The 18,821-nt window shown below is 37.7% G+C and overlaps 1 protein-coding gene across 1 annotated transcript in view; it reads left to right on the top strand.

Moving 5' to 3' along the window:
- SLC38A11 (solute carrier family 38 member 11) overlaps window positions 1-18,821 on the top strand; it is a 285,424-nt gene that overhangs the window by 254,382 nt on the left and 12,221 nt on the right. The gene's annotated exons all lie outside the window — the stretch shown is intronic.

Genomic DNA, 18,821 nt, shown 5'->3' with positions numbered 1-18,821 from the left:
ATACTATGTAAATAGACAGGAAAGTCCAAATTAAAGGATTCAAATAGAGCAAACCATTTTAAACAGCTTTCCTATTCACTTCTGTTATCTAACTGGCTTTGTTCTCTAGGTATTCTTTGCTGAACAGCATACCTAGGTAGGCTCAGGAGCAGCAGTGCACAACTGGGAGTTAGCTGCTGACTAGTGGCTGCACATATATGCCTCTTGTCATTGGCTCACCTGATGCGTTCAACCAGCTCCAAGTAGTAGATTGCTGTTCCTTTAACAAAGAATACCAAAATAATGAAACAAATAGCATATAGAAGTAAAATGGAAAGTTCCTTAAAATGTTATTCTCTATCACTATCTGAATCATGAAATTATGACATTTTTATTGAAAAAGCACTGTGTGACTGTGGATTTAATGAACATTTACAGTTGTAGCAAGCAAGTTTATAGGAGCAGGAGCAAACAGTATGGTAGATACAGCCCCTTATTTGCTATACTGCCTCAAGCAGAAAAACAAAACAGTCCGTTTAGGACCACTAAATACAGTAGAATTTCATAACCAACAAATATATAATAAAAAGACAATGCAAAAGTACTTAGTCGGAATTTCAAATGAGTAGTAGATTTTTCTACTGACAAATGTCAAAAAAAGTTAGTTAAATTGCCCTTCCCCCTTGCATCATGTGACATCAATCACAAAATGCATATACACACATACTGTGAATTATTGCACATGCTCAGTAGGAGTTGAGGCCTCTGAATGTTTCTATATAAAAAGATTGTGCATATTTTGATAATGGAAGTAAATTGGAAAGTGTCTTAAAACTGTATGCTCTATCTGAATCATTACAGTTTAATTTTGACTTTAGTGTCCCTTTAAGGGTGTTGGCAGAGGCGTAACTAGAAACCACAGGGCTCAGGTGCAAGAATCTAAGAAGGGCCCCCCACCCCCCAAAAAAAGTGAATTTGAAACATATCTTTTTTTTCTTCTTTTTTTTACATTTAACACAGAAAAAAAATGTGAATCAGATTACGTCTACAAAAGGAGGTAGCCTGTGCCCACAGTCTGTGAGATAGTCTGACCCCCTATTACTGTATATAGTGACACTGTTTAACCCACCAGTTCTGTATATAGTGAGTCAGTGACACAGTCTGTAATCTCCCGGTGAGATGGCTGGCCTGCCCCTACCCACCCCAGTACTTTATAGAGTGACCACAGTAGTCTGTGACATGGTCCAGCCCCCCCATACTGTATATAGTGGTACAGTATAGTGACACTGTTTACCTCCTGCCCCCCCCATGCTGTAGTAACAAGGTCTGTAATTTGCTGGTTCCACAAACATACACACACACTCATACATGCATAAATACACACACAGGCACATACATACACACACATACACATGCATGCATAAATACACACACAGTCACATACATACACACACAAACACACATACATGCATAAATACACACACAGTCACATACATACACACACACACACACATACATGCATAAATACACACACAGTCACATACATACACACACATACACATACATGCATAAATACACACACAGTCACATACACACATACACATACATGCATAAATACACACACAGTCACATACATACACACACATACATGCATAAATACACACACAGTCACATACATGCATAAATACACACACAGTCACATACATACACACATACACACACACATGCATAAATACACACACAGTCACATACATACACACACACATGCATAAATACACACACAGTCACATACATACACACACACACATACATGCATAAATACACACACAGTCACATACATACACACACACACATACATGCATAAATACACACACAGTCACATACATACACACATACACACACACATGCATAAATACACACACAGTCACATACATACACACACATACACATACATGCATAAATACACACACAGTCACATACATACACACATACACACACACATGCATAAATACACACACAGTCACATACACACACACATAAACACCAATGGGTAAAACAGAAACACTAACCCCTGTAGTTAGAGACACTAGTGAAGCATCATGTCACACTCACATGATATCAGTGCAGGCAGTGGCAGGTCAACGTTTTTTTATTGTAAAAAAAATTTGAATTATTTTTTTTAAGCTGGGCCCCCACCATTGGGGGCCCAGTCCCAATTGCGACCTCTGCACCCCCTGTAGTTTCGCCCCTGGGTGTTGGTTTGGAGGCTACAGATTAACGCAAGTATAAACTATATTTGTGTCTCATACATTGCTGATCTTTTTATTGTCTAATGTCCTTTAAAAATGCTGATTATTTATTGTAATTCAACAGAAATTGCTAAGTATTTATTAAGCTCAATACTTACCTGAATTGTTTGCACAAGTATATGCCAAGCTCCTGCAGCTTTACAATCATTTTCTGATTTTGCTGCACATGATTTAACATTTTTTAATGGAGTTAATGGATGATTAAACAGCTACAGTTTCTGGCATTTATGTACTTTCTTTTAAGGAATAAAGTAAAGGAAGGAACCATGTTGAAGGGACAGAAAAAACTGTAATGGTTTAGACAGAACATAAGTTTTAAAGTTTACTTATCAAACTACTGTTATCAAATGTACTTTGTTCTCTTGGCATACCTAGATAGGCTCAGGAGCAGCAATGCCCTACTGGGAGCTAGCATATCGGCACCTACACACATGCCTCTTGTCATTGGCTCATCGGTTGTGTTCTGCTAGGCACCAGTAGTGCATTTCTGCTCTAGAGCTAATGGTAGCTATCTGTAACCTTTTTGCAGAGGTTAAACGCATAGTAATATGCCAAAAACCTTAACAAAATAGAGCATTTTCGTTTTTGCTCTTGTATGTCCTAAAGAACTCCAGGTTTCATTATCAATATCAATTTTGTGCTTGACATAATTTTTTATTTTTTTTTATGTGCATATTTATTTTTTTGCTACCTAATTTGGGCTTCATAGTAGCCCTGTGGTGGCATAATGGTTAGAATTGGAGAGGACACCAAGAAGCATCTGACTGAAATGTCACCATGCACAGCCCCTGCGCTCTCTGCAAAACTTTAGCAGCCTTCATAAAATTTGCCTTTAAGGCTTGCTTGCAAGGCTAAGTATGCAACCACACAATTAAGAAGCAGGCTCTGCTTCTTATCCTATATAGCAAAATAAAACACTTTAAACTCACTTTTTCAGGGAGATTAAAAGGCCCTGTTCTCATGATGCAACTGGTTGCCTAAGAGCAGGGGACAACATTGTACAGAGTTCTGCAGTCTTAAATTTTGCCAAGTGGCGATTGCAAGGGAACTGGTTCTTTGCTAGAGAATGTCTGCCTGCAGCTTCCTGCATTTTTCTGTTAGACAGGCTAATAATGTCTAGGTATAATGGTGAAATAGAAAAGAGGTCATCCTGCCTCCAGGTTCATGTACTTTATATAGTCATACTGTTTGATTCATTATGCAGAGCCACCACTGATTTGCTATGTTGTGCAGAGCCACCACTTTGGCATTTTATATCATGCAGAAATTAACCATTATAGCTATTAAACTTATAATAAATCAGATTGGTAGTTAAAAATTTGATAACATAAATCTATTTTCTCTATCATTATAGATAAAATAGTTTTCTATAAGCTGCTTAACACATCACTAGAACATTTTGTATATAATTTCTTCACCTGTGTAGTGAAAAATTCTAGCATGGGCCCTGAATGGAAAATGCAAGATCACCTTATACCTATTGCTAGAGGAAACATTGTACATCAGTCTGTCCAATATTGCTATGTCAAATGGTCTTAATCTCCAAAATGATAGATAAATAAGACTGTGAAAAATTATAAACTCAATATCCTGCATTGCCAGAATAATACACATGGCTTTGAAGCAAGGGTCTGCCATTCAATGTTCATAGTATAAGGCAATACTTACTAACACCTGACTTTTCCTGGTATGTTAACAAATCATCCTGATTCAGCTGAGACAACGTAACAATTACATACATTTTCAATTGGCTGTTTTGAAGCTAATAAACACTTATCTCAGTCTTGAAAAAAAAAACCAGTTATGGTAAAGTAAAAATTACAATTCATAAACCCAAGTGCCAGTGGTGGAACATTATCAAGGTAACCAGATATTTAAACTTAATTTAAAATTTCCCATCATAGGTTAACAGTTTATAGATTAGAAATTGTTCAAACGTCTAGGAGTATATTTGAAATGGTTTTAATTTTGACTGTTTTACATTATTGGCATGAAAGTAACCAAATAATCTTATGAAGAAAAAGGCTTAAAGGGACAGTCAACACCAAAAGTGTTATTGTTTAAAAAGTTAGATAACGCCTTTACTACCCAACATTGTTATATTAATATACTTTACAACCTTTAAACCTCTAAATTTCTGCCTGTTTCTAAGCCACTACAGACAGCCTCTTATCACATGCTTTTTTATTTGCTTTTCACAACAGGAGAGTGCTAGTTCATGTGGGCCATATAGATAACATTGTGCTCATGCCCGGGGAGTTATTTAAGAGTCAGCAATCTTTTTAAACAATAACATTTTTTGAGTTGACTGTCCCTTTAATGATATCGGATCCTTTCTTTGGAAGCCAGAAGTAGGCAAAGATGATTTGACAGAGATTTTTTTTTTATCAAGGATGCAGAGCTAAGCTCTGATAGGAGACTGCTAGTTCATGTGGGCCATATAGATAACATTGTGCTCACACCCGGGGAGTTATTTAAGAGGCAGCACAACACAGCACTAATTGGCTAAAGTGCAAGTCAATAGATAATAAATAAAAAGTCATGTGGTCAGGGAACTGTCAGAAGAGCCTTAGATACAATGTAATCAAAGAGGTAAAAAGTGTATTAATATAACCATGTTGGTTATGCAAAACTGGGGAATGGGTAATAAAGAGATTATCTATCTTTTAAAACAATAACATTTTTAGAGTTGACTGTCCCTTTAATGATATGGGATCCTTTCTTTGCAAGCCAGAAGTAGGCAAAGATGATTTGACAGAGATTTTTTTTATCAAGGATGCAGTGCTAAGCTCTGATAGCTATTGATGACATCACTACAGGTGAAACTCGAAAAATTAGAATATTGTGCAAAAGTTCATTTATTTCTCTAATGCAACTTAAAAGGTGAAACTAATATATGAGATAGACTCATTACATGCAAAGCAAGATAGTTTGATTTGTCATAATTGTGATGAAAACCCCAAACCCACAATCTCAGAAAATTAGAATATTACATGCAATCAAAAAAACAAGGATTGTACATAGAACAATATCGGACCTCTGAAAAATATAAGCATGCATACTGTATGTACTCAGTACTTGGTTTGGGCCCCTTTTGCAGCAATTACTGCCTCAATGCAGCGTGGCATTGAAGCTATCAGCCTGTGGCACTGCTGAGGTGTTATGGAAGACCAGGATGCATCAATAGCGGTTTTCAGCTCTTCTGCATTGTTCGGTCTCATGTCTCTGATCTTTCTCTTGGCAACTCCCCTTAGATTCTCTATGGGATTCAGGTCAGGCGAGTTTGCTGGCCAATCAAGCACAGTAATCCCACGGTCACTGAACTCGGTTTTGGTGCTTTTGGCAATGTGGGCAGGTGCCAAGTCCTGCTGGAAAATGAAGTCAGCATCCCCATAGAGCTCGTCTGCGGAAGGAAGCATGAAGTGCTCCAAAATCTTCTGATAGATGGCTGCATTGACCTTGGACTTAATGAAGCACAGTGGACCAACACCAGTAGATGGCATGGCTCCCCAAATCAACACAGACTGTGGAAACTTCACACTGGACTTCAAGCATCTTGCAGTGTGTGCCTCTCCATTCTTCCTACATACTCTGGGTCCTTGGTTTCCAAATGAGATGCAAAACTTGCTCTCATCAGAAAAGAGGACTTTGGACCACTGAGCAACAGACCAGGTCTGTTTTTCTTTAGCCCAGGTAAGATGCTTCTGACGTTGTTTGTTGTTCAGGAGTGGCTTGACAAGAGGAATACGACATTTGAAGCCCATGTCCAGGATCCGTCTGTGTGTGGTGGCTGTTGATGCACTGACTCCAGCCTCAGTCCACTCCTTGTTAAAGTCCCCAACACTTTTGAATGGCCTTTTCCTGACAATCCTCTCCAGGCTGCGGTCATCCCTGCTGCTTGTGCACCTTTTTCTTCCACACTTTTCCCTTCCACATAACTTTCTATTAATGTGCTTTGATACAGCACTTTGGGAACATGCAACTTCTTTTGCAATTACCTTTTGAGGCTTTCCCTCCTTATGGAGGGTGTCAATGATGGTTTTCTGCACAACTGTCAGGTCAGCAGTCTTTCCCATGATTGTGATTCCTGCTGAACCAGACTGAGAGACCATTTAAAGGCTCAGGAACCCTTTGCAGGTGTTATGGCTTAATTAGCTGATTAGAGTGGGACACTTTGAGTCTAGAATATTGCACCTTTTCACAATATGCTAATTTTCTGAGATTGTGGAGTTGGGGTTTTCATGAGCTGTAAGCCATAATCATCGCAATTATGACAAATCACGGCTTGAACTATCTTGCTTTGCATGTACTGAGTCTATCTCATATATTAGTTTCACATTTTAAGTTGCATTAGTGAAATAAATAAAATTTTGCACGATATTCTAATTTTCGAGTTTCACCTGTATATGCACTTCAGGTAAATGTCAATTTAGGCAGCTTAAAGTGACATGAGAGTCAAAATTAAATGTTGATAGCTCAGATAGAGCATGCCATTTTAATATACTGTTCAATGCATTTCTGTTATCAATTTTACTTCTTTCTCTTGGTATCCTTTGTTGAAAAAGCATACCTAGGTAGGCACTAGGGAAAGCTAGCTGCTTATTGGTGGCTTTGTCACTTGTCATTGGCTCACCAGATGTGTTCCACTATGGTCCATAACTGCATTGCTGCTCTGAAGTGGACTTTTTGCAGGGGTTAAACACAAAGTTGCATGCAAGCAATAGTGCAATAATAAAATACTCTAACACATTAGAGCCTTTTCGTTTGCACATTTATATACATTTTAAATGAAATATTTGCTTTTATTTCTCTTCTATAGTCTATCCCTTTACTAATAAAAAAATAGTTTTATTTCCACATACAACATGTACAATAATACATCTAAATGCCTGAGAGTAAGTAGTATATTACATAGCATAAACATACCTGTGGGGCATCAAATTACCTGATAATTACAAGACTTTTCTGTAGTCTTGCTATTAATTAACAAACGGCCAGATTACGAGTTTTGCGTTATGAGTAGCTCGGTAATAACTTGCAAGTTATTTCCACCGCTCACCTTTAATAGCGCTGCTATTACAGGTTTTCCAAAAACCTATGTTTGCGGACAATACGGCAGCGTTGAGCTCCATACCGCACACAAATACCAGCGCTGCTTTGAGCTGGTTTTACGTGCTCGTGCACGATTTCCCCATAGACATCAATGGGGAGAGCCAGCTAAAAAAAAGCCTAACACCTGCAATAATTGACCGTAAAGCTCTGCAACCTAGCCCCATCGATTGCTATGGGGTAAGAAAAATTATGTGTAAACCTAACATAAAATTTATGTTTAAACCTAACATAAACCCCGAGTCTAAACACCCCTAATCCGCTGCCCCCGACATCGCCGCCACCTACATTACACTTATTAAATCCTAATCTGCCGCCCCCGACATCGCCGCCACCTACCTATATTTATTCACCCCTAATCTGCCGCCCCCAACATCGCCGCCGCCACTATACTAAAGTTATTAACCCCTAAACCTCTGGCCTCCCACATCACTAACACTAAATAAATATATTAACCCCTAAACCTAACCCTAAATTGAACCCTAACCCTAACACCCCTCAACCAATCAGAATTTTCCTACCTTAATTCCGATTGGCTGATAGAATCCTATCAGCCAATCGGAATTCGAGGGACGCCATCTTGGATGACGTCATTTAAAGGAACCGTCATTCGTCGGGAAGTCGTCGGCCAGGATGGATGTTCCGCGTCGGTGGGATGAAGATGGATCCGGAAGAAAGAAGATTGAAGATGCCGCTTGATAGAAGACTTCAGCCGGATGATGGATCTCTTCAGCCCCCGCTTGGATCAAGACTTCAGCCGGATGATGGATCTCTTCAGCCCCCGCTTGGATCAAGACTTCAGCCGGATGATGGACCTCTTCAGCCCGATGATGGACCTCTTCAGCCCGATGATGGACCTCTTCAGCCCCCGCTTGGGCTTGGATGAAGATTTCGGAGCCTCTTCTGGACGGATCAGTGATACCCAGCGTGGTGAAGATAAGGTAGGGAGATCTTCAGGGGCTTAGTGTTAGGTTTATTTAAGGGGGGTTTGGGTTAGATTAGGGGTATGTGGGTGGTGGGTTGTAATGTTGGGGGGGGTATTGTATGTTTTTTTTTTACAGGCAAAAGAGCAGAATTCTTTGGGGCATGCCCCGCAAAAGGCCCTTTTAAGGGGTGGTAAGGTAAAATAGCTTTTCTATTTGTATTTTAGAATAGGGTAGGGCATTTTTTTATTTTGGGGGGCTTTGTTATTTTATTAGGGGGCTTAGAGTAGGTGTAATTAGCTTAAAATTGTTGTAATATTTTTAATAGAGAGCAGAAACAGGCGCAGTCCAATTCAAGTGTAGTATAATTTTATTCAGTGTAAGAGCACACATACAAATAGCTACTTACAAGATGAACAGATAAAAACTGCATATAAAGGTTTCTTTACATCCAGACTGTATTTTTGAATGACATACAGCCGTAAAACAATCTCTACGCGTTTCGTCTGAGGACGCCCAGACTTTCTCAAGAGAGGAAAAAATTGTAAGTGATGCAAGCTAGGCTCCTACCGGCTTTATAAAAGGAACCATTGATTGCAAGATTGATTTGTCAGCCAATCACTGTTTAAGTGGATTCAATTGGTAGATTGGCTGTTAAATTACATGGTTATTTTGCATTATTACATGTCTAAAAAAGCATATATAGTTTATTCAGTGCAGTTACTTCATATGCAAATTAAAAGATAAGCATAGATTATGCTAGGTATGCAAACTATACAAAACTAAGAATTGTAATAAAAACATTTAACATTAAAAATAAGAAAAAAATATGAGGACCAATACATTGAGAAAAATGTTGTTTAAAAAATGCTGTTATGTGTTAAAATATATAGCGTGATAAACTACATAAAAGCTTGTAGGTCTAATTCTAAATTTAAACCTGATGGTTGCATGGTGTTCAATTGATAAATCCACCATGATTCTCTACGTCTGAGTGTTAAAAGTCTATTCGGGAATTTGTTGGGGGGTATCCAGTCTATGACTTGGATTTTTAGAGATGAAGGATTAGAATTGTGATGTAGTTTAAAATGTTCTGGCACACTATGTGTCATGAGACCATTTTTTATGTTATTGACATGTTCTCCCAACCTAGTACGTATGCTCCTCTTGGTTCTTCCTATATAGATCAAATTGCAGCTGCATTTCAACAAGTATACTACATAGGTGGTGCTGCAATTGCTCTTGTATTTTTGTTTAAATGTTATATCTCCCCCTGAATTGGTGAAGGTGGCCTCCCTGTTTACATATTGGCACATGCCACATCTGGATATCCCACATTTGTAGGTGCCGGGTTTCTGTTGTAACCAATGTGTTTTATCTTTAATAGTACATGGTTTATTGGGGTCATTAGATTGTGATATTAATTTTGTAAAGTGCACATTGCCATAGAAATTAACGTTCAGGTAGGAATAAGCCCTTACTATCTTTCTTTTCCTACATTTAGTTCATCTTATGCAAGTATATCACCAACATCATCAGACTTGAATTCATTTTAGCTATATTGGAACTAAGCAGGGAGAGGTGCCTTTGTATTATTTACATTGAAACTCAATCTGCTCATAGGCAAACACAGTAATTAATTTGTCCTATTCTCATTGCACATAGTTTCTACTCTTTTGTATTTTACATTTATAGACATATACTGATCAACAAATTACATAGCTAGGCACATCTAGGTTGCTATGAATAACTTTGAGTTTGGGGACTGCCCAGATAGACATCTGAGAAAAAGGGCACTTAATTTACTTAATCAGACTAACATTATTTCAACCAACTCTGAAAATCTTGATCCTAACACCCTATTTAAAGACTTAGAGAAATTATTAAACAATGATACCAGAGAATGGTAGGACCTTGTGCTGCTTGACAACTATGTCTTACATGACATAGTTCCCAGGGGTCTGAGGTTGTATAAGAAACCACCTTTCGAGCTGGAGGAGGTAGAATTCAGCACGGAATGGGATAAAGCTTTCCATGATTGTTCACTTACCCTGATAAAAATTTTAATTAAATATAGGGAATACAAATTGGACAAAATAAAAGTTGATCTAGATAAACTGTTTCCCAAAATTGAGAACTTTCAGAATATTGATCATTGGAAGAAACTCAATGAGAGTATTCAAGAAAGAAATAATAAATATGGGTCTGATCTAATGAGTGCAAAACACAAAAAAACTTTGTAGAGATATGGAAGACTATCAAAACGATAGGGTCCATACTTATAAGATAAAAGAAATCTCTTATGTCATTTCAGAGAATGAGACTAGAAATAGCACACGTGAACTAAGACCACCTAATCATCAAATTAGAAATTCACACACCAACCACAATACACATCAGCCACAACAGCATAATGTGAACTATAACAGACATCTGACTGAAAATCATAATAAAGGTCCTCAACAAACTATGCAGTTTGATGGACAGCATAGAGGGAGTTCTAATGCTAATTTACATTTAACAAATGGAAATAGAAGAAATCAACATACACACATTTCCAACAGGCCTCTTTCAGTGCCTTATATAGGTGAAAATACAGGACATAGAAATGATAATCACCAATTTAACAGTAACCATTATTACAATAATAAGAATGGTAACCATAGGAGAAATTCAAATACAGGAAACCATAACGCACGCCATAATGCTAACACAGGTTCCTATACTGCCAAACAGGAATCTTGGAGGAGTAGAAATAACTCAAGTTGCTTCATTCCACCATATTTAAAAGAACCCAGGTTCAATATTCCAACTACTAATAGATTTGACACTCTGGGGAATTTAGGAAATGGAGATTCAAGCACATCTTCAAAGCATAATTGGCAAATACAGGGGGCGAAACCTAAGCCTACACATCTAACACATAATAAACCAAATCAGGACAATAGAAGTCATCAGCTGCATTTTTTAGATCTTGCTACCTCCCCAACAGGGAGATTTCGAAATCAATCACACGAAAACATAATAGAAAATTCAAGGCTCTTGCCAGGCAAAAGAAGAAGAGCAAGCGGGGATGCAGAGGGGGGGAGAAAGATCCAATTTCTCAAACACAAAAAGAATGAGATAGAAAAAAGCAAAGCTAATATATTTAATCTATCCACTATAACATTGGGTAATAAAGAGATTAATCTTTTAGCTAAAGGCCTTAATTTTGCCCCCAAAAAGGCTCCAAACAAATTTCAGACCTATATAGATGTGCAAAAATACATTAGAAATTTGACCTTGAAAAGGTATTTCTTGAAGAATACACCTAGAATCACACCAACACCGCCTATTACTTTGGACCATTCAGATCAGTCTGCCTTGACAACACTTAACGAGCTAGACACGGGAGTGATTAATACTAACATATCGTCTCAAAATCAACTAGATTTGTTAGATCTTAGTACCCATGATCTCGAGGATAGTATTAAACATAGTGATTTTAAATGCAAATCTAGCTTTTACCCCTACACATCCCAAGGCCAATTTGTAAATACTTTCAATAAACTCATATGTGATGATCTCAATAAACTTTGGGAAAAGAAAGGTGATAATTGGATACACAAATACAATGATTATTTAACAATAAGTGAAAGAAAAACATTAAAGGATTTACAAAACAACCACAATATCATTATCAGGGCAGCGGACAAGGGTGGTGGGGTGGTGATACAAAATAGAGATGATTATCTCACATAGGCCTTTAACATATTAAATTACCAAAGTACATACAAGAGACTTAACTTTGATCCCACCCTTAAGTTTAAAAAGGAACTCAATTTCATTCTGAAAGAAGCAAAAAATAGCAACATCCTTAACAATGATGAATTTCACTTTCTAACAGAAAACCACCCCACCATACCAACTTTTTATCTCCTTCCTAAGGTGCATAAGACTCTAATATCTCCACCTGGTAGGCCCATAATTTCTGGGATTGGATCACTAACCAACAATTTGTCTGTATATATTGATTATTATTTACAGCCCGTAGTACAATCTACCAAGGCATACCTTAGGGATACCATCCATACAATTAACACCTTTGAAGGTTTAGACTGGTCGAATGATTTTTTGTGGGTATCTTGCAACGTATCGTCGCTATACACTTGTATACCGCATGACCAAGGAGTCAAGGCAATTAAAGAAATATTAATCAAAGATTTTTTACCACATCAACACCTTGAGTTTATTTTAACAGGTATCAATTTTATACTTACACATAATTATTTCACATTTGAGAAGCAGTTTTATAGACAGATACAGGGCACTGCGATGGGGACCACGTTTGCCCCATCGTATGCAAATCTTTACATGCATCATTTTGAGGACAATCACATCTGGTCCAACAATCCATATCATAATCATTTAATTTGTTATTTTCGGTATATAGATGATGTGATCATCATCTGGAGAGGAAGTGAAGCGCTATGCAGAGAGTTTATAGAATATATAAACACAAATAACTACAATTTAAAATTCACATCCAAAATAGACACTAAACAGATGGAGTTCCTTGATCTAATCTTATATATTGATGAACAAAACAAGGTAGCAGTGAAAATTTTTTGAAAGCCAACCGACAAGAATGGGTTCCTCAATGCAAGTAGTGGTCATTTACCCAGGTGGAAGACCAATATCCCCCTGGGGCAATACCAAAGGGTAAAAAGAAACTGCACTAAAACAAGCGACTACAACCAAGAGAGTGCATTATTAGACTCTAGATTTATAGAAAAAGGCTATCCAGTTAAGATATTAGAACAAGCAAAAACTAAAGTTTCCCTAATGGATAGAAAATCTCTTTTACTTCCCATTGAAAAGTCAAAACGAAAGAGACTATACAAGACACAAAATAACGTCAGATTTATTACAACTTATAGTCAGGGCTCAAGAGAAATACAAAATATTTTAAAGAAACACTGGGGTGTGTTAAAGGCAGATCCCATATTGGGTGGTGATCTAACAGACCAACCCTTGGTAACTTTCAGAAAAAATATGGATTTTAAAAATATTTTAGCACCCACCAGATTGCGCTACCCCAATAAACCATGTACTATTAAAGATAAAACACATTGGTTACAACAGAAACCCGGCACCTACAAATGTGGGATATCCAGATGTGGCATGTGCCAATATGTAAACAGGGAGGCCACCTTCACCAATTCAGGAGGAGATATAACATTTAAACAAAAATACAAGAGCAATTGCAGCACCACCTATGTAGTATACTTGTTGAAATGCAGCTGCAATTTGATCTATATAGGAAGAACCAAGAGGAGCATACGTACTAGGTTGGGAGAACATGTCAATAACATAAAAAATGGTCTCATGACACATAGTGTGCCAGAACATTTTAAACTACATCACAATTCTAATCCTTCATCTCTAAAAATCCAAGTCATAGACTGGATACCCCCCAACAAATTCCCGAATAGGCTTTTAACACTCAGACGTAGAGAATCATGGTGGATTTATCAATTGAACACCATGCAACCATCAGGTTTAAATTTAGAATTAGACCTACAAGCTTTTATGTAGTTTATCACGCTATATATTTTAACACATAACAGCATTTTTTAAACAACATTTTTCTCAATGTATTGGTCCTCATATTTTTTTCTTATTTTTAATGTTAAATGTTTTTATTACAATTCTTAGTTTTGTATAGTTTGCATACCTAGCATACTCTATGCTTATCTTTTAATTTGCATATGAAGTAACTGCACTGAATAAACTATATATGCTTTTTTAGACATGTAATAATGCAAAATAACCATGTAATTTAACAGCCAATCTAACAATTAAATCCACCTAAACAGTGATTGGCTGACAAATCAATCTTGTAATCAATGGTTCCTTTTATAAAGCCGGTAGGAGCCTAGCTTGCATCACTTTCAATTTTTTCCTCTCTTGAGAAAGTCTGGGCGTCCTCAGACAAAACGCGTAGAGATTGTTTTATGGCTGTAAGTCATTCAAAAATACAGTCTGGATGTAAAGAAACCTTTATATGCAGTTTTTATCTGTTCATCTTGTAAGTAGCCATTTGTATGTGTGCTCTTACACTGAATAAAATTATACTACACTTGAATTGGGCTGCGCCTGTTTCTGCTCTCTATTCACAGTTTGTTCCCTGCTGGATGTGTTTGGAGAATACACACCATTCTATCTCAGGCAGCGTCCACCACTACAGTGACACAGGAAGGAGACTACCACTGCAAATTGCAACACGCTATCCCAGTGGATCCACTTCCGGCTCAATAGACCAACCGGCTTTTCTCTCACTAACAGACTGACTCTAGGAACGTAAGCGCCCCTCAGCTTTTCTGTTTTTCTTATGTACTTCTTGTAATATTTTTATAATGTTTGTAAATTATTTTTTTATTTTTTGTAACAGTTCTTTTTTTATTTTTTGTACTTTAGTTAGTTTATTTAATTTTATTTATTTGTAGGTATTTGTATGTAATTAATTTATTGATAGTGTAGTGTTAGGTTTAATTGTAGATAATTGTAGGTATTTTATTTAATTGACTTATTGATAGTGTAGTGTTAGGTTTAATTGTAACTTAGGTTAGGATTTATTTTACAGGTAATTTTGTAATTATTTTAACTAGGTAGCTATTAAATAGTTATTAGCTATTTAATAGCTATTGTACCTGGTTAAAATAAATACAAAGTTACCTGTAAAATAAATATTAATCCTAAAATAGCTACAATATAATTATAATTTATATTGTAGTTATATTAGGGTTTATTTTACAGGTAAGTATTTAGCTTTAAATAGGAATAATTTATTTAATAAGAGTTAATTTATTTTGTTAGATAAAAATTATATTTAACTTAGGGGGGTGTTAGTGTTAGGGTTAGACTTAGCTTTAGGGGTTAATACATTTATTAGAGTAGCGGCGAGGTCCGGTCGGCAGATTAGGGGTTAATACTTGAAGTTAGGTGTCGGTGATGTTAGGGAGCGCAGATTAGGGGTTAATACTATTTATTATAGGGTTATTGAGGCGGGAGTGAGGCGGATTAGGGGTTAATAACTTTATTATAGTAGCGGTGAGGTCCGGTCGGCAGATTAGGGTTTAATAATTGTAGGTAGGTGGCGGCGACGTTGGGGGCGGCAGATTAGGGGTTAATAAATATAATATAGGGGTCGGCGGTGTTAGGGGCAGCAGATTAGGGGTACATAGGGATAATGTAGGTTGAGGCGGTGTACGGAGCGGCAGATTAGGGGTTAATAATAATATGCAGGGTTCAGCGATAGCGGGGGTGGCAGATTAGGGGTTAATAAGTGTAAGATTAGAGGTGTTTAGACTCGGGGTACATGTTAGGGTGTTAGGTGCAGACATAGGAAGTGTTTCCCCATAGGAAACAATGGTGCTGCGTTAGGAGCTGAACGCTGCTTTTTTGCAGGTGTTAGATTTTTTTTTAGCTCAAACGGCCCCATTGTTTCCTATGGGGGAATCGTGCACGAGCACGTTTTTCAAGCTGGCCGCGTGCGTAAGCACCGCTGGTATTTAGAGTTGCAGTGGCGGTAAATTATGCTCTACGCTCCCTTTTTGGAGCCTAACGCAGCCCTTCTGTGAACTCTAAATACCAGCGGTATTTAAAAGGTGCGGGGGGGAAAAAACACGCGTAGCTAACGCACCCCTTTGGCCGCAGAACTCTAAATCTAGCAGATAGGTTTTATTTTACAGGTAAGTATTTATTTACTTTTAAATAGGAATAATTTAGGTGTTAATTGTAATTTTTATTTGGGATTATTTTAATTATGTTAAAGTTAGTGGGTGTTAGGGTTAGGGTTACGTTAGGGTTAGGTTTATGGGTTAATAATTTTAGTATAGTGGTGGCGACATTGGGGGCAGCAGATTAGAGGTTAATAATTGTAGTTAGGTGGCAACGATTTTGGGGGCAGCAGGTTAGGGTTTTATAGCAGTAATGTAGGTTGCGGCGATGTTAGGGTAAGTGTATGTAGGTGGCAATGACATTGGTGCAGCAGAATAGGGGTTAATAATATTTAACTAGTGTTTACGATGCGGGAGTGCAGCGGTTTAGGGGTTAATATGTTTATTATAGTGGCAGCGATGTCTGGAGCGGCAGATTAGGGTTAATCATTTTATTTTAGTGTTTGCGATGCGGTAGGGCCTCGGTTTAGGGGTTAATAGGAAATTTATGGGTGTTACTGTACTTTGTGACACTTTAGTTATGAACTTTATGCTACAGCTTTGTAACGTAAAACCCATAACTACTGACTTTCAGTTTACGGTACAGATCTTGTAGTTATAGGCTGTACCGCTCACTTTTTGGCTGGACATGCAAATTTGTAATACCGGCGCTATGGAAGTCCCATTGAAAAAGGACTTTTTAAAAAGTGTGGTAATTACGTTGCGTGACGGCCAAAAAAGTGTGCAGTACAGCTATACCTACAAGACTCGTAATAACGCAAAACTCGTAATCTAGCCGAAACTAAGTTAATGTGAAAAACATTTGAATGTGTTAACTGTCTCCTAGATTATGAGTTTTGCGTTAGGGTTAAAAAGCAGCATTGGCCAGTCCCAACGCTGCTTTTTAATGCCTGCTGTTATTACGAGTCCTGCAGGTACAGGTGTACCGCTCACTTTTTTGTCCAGACTTGGAAATACCGCAAATACACTTACATCAATTGTGTATCCTCTTTTTTCAATGGGACTTGCATAACGCCGGTATTACGTGTCTGCCAAAAAGTGAGCGATAGACCCTCTCCTGTCAAGCCTAGTATTGCATTTTAAAGTCAGTAGTTAAGAGTTTTACACTACAACGCCGTAGCATAAAACTCTTAACTAAAGTGCTAAAGAGTACACTAACACCCATAAACTACCTATTAACCCCTAAACCGAGGCCCCCCATATCGCAAACATTAAAATAAACATTTTAACCCCTAATCTGCCGAACCGGACATCGCCGCCACTATAATAAACATATTAACCCCTAAACCGCCACACTCCCGCATTGCAAACACTATTTAAATATTATTAACCCCTAATCTGCCGACCCTAACATCGCCGACACCTACCTACATTTATTAACCCCTAATCTGCCGCCCCCAAGGTCGCCGCCACTATATTACATTTATTACCCCTAAATCTAAGTCTAATGCTACCCCTAACCCCCCTAACTTAAATATAATTACAATAAATATAAATAAAATTACTACAATTCACTAAATAATTCCTATTTAAAACTAAATACTTACCTATTAAATAAACCCTAAGCTAGCTACAATATAACTAATAGTTACATTGTAACTAGCTTAGGGTTTATTTTTATTTTACAGGCAACTTTGTATTTATTTTAACTAGGTACAATAGTTATTAAATAGTTATTAACTATTTAATAACTACCTAGTTAAAATAAAGACAAATTTACCTGTAAAATAAAATCTAACCTAAGTTACAATTACACCTAACACTACACTATAATTAAATGAATTACCTAAACTAAATACAATTAATTACAATTTTAAAAAAAGTACGAAAAACCCCCCCACTAAATTACAGAAAATAATAAAATAATTACAAGATTTTTAAACTAATTACACATAATCTAACCCCCCTAACAAAATAAAAAAAGCCCCCCAAAATAAAGCCCTACACTACACTAAATTACAAGTAGCCCTTAAAAGGACCTTTTGTGGGGCATTGGCCCAAAGTAATCAGCTCTTTAACCTGTAACAAAAAAGTACAAATACCCCCCCAACATTAAAACCCACCACCCACACAACCAACCCTAGTCTAAAACCCGCCCAATCCCCCCTTAAAAAAAAACTAACACTAACCCCTTGAAGATCACCGTACCGTGAGACGTCTTCACCCAACCGCAGAAGTGGTCCTCCAGACGGGCAGAAGTCTTCATCCAAGTCGGGCAGAAGAGGTCCTCCAGACGGCATCTTCTATCTTCATCCATCTGGTGCGGAGCGGCTCCATCTTCAAGACATCCGACGTGGAGCATCCTCTTCATCCGACGGCTGACGACTGAATGAAAGTTCCTTTAAGTGACGTCATCAAAGATGGCGTCCCTTCAATTCCGATTGGCTGATAGAATTTTATCATCCAATCGGAATTAGGGTAGAAAAAATCCTATTGGCTGATGCAATCAGCCAATAGGATTGAGCTTGCATTCTATTGGCTGTTCCAATCAGCCAATAGAATGTGAGCTCAATCCTATTGGCTGATTGCATCAGCCAATAGGATTTTTTCTACCTTAATTCCAATTGGCTGATAGAATTCTATTAGCCAATCGGAATTGAAGGGACGCCATCTTGGATGATGTCACTTAAAGGAACCTTCATTCAGTCGTCGGCCATCGAATGAAAAGGATGCTCCGCGTCGGATGTCTTGAAGATGGAGCCGCTCTGCGCCAGATGGATGAAGATAGAAGATGCCGTCTGGATGAAGACTTCTGCCCGTCTGGAGGACCTCTTCTGCCC

The sequence above is a fragment of the Bombina bombina genome, chromosome 1 (assembly GCF_027579735.1).
Source record: "Bombina bombina isolate aBomBom1 chromosome 1, aBomBom1.pri, whole genome shotgun sequence".
NCBI classification, from domain to species: Eukaryota; Metazoa; Chordata; class Amphibia; order Anura; family Bombinatoridae; genus Bombina; species Bombina bombina.
Note: the sequence above shows the minus strand (reverse complement) of the source record. Positions and strands in the feature narration are given on the sequence as shown.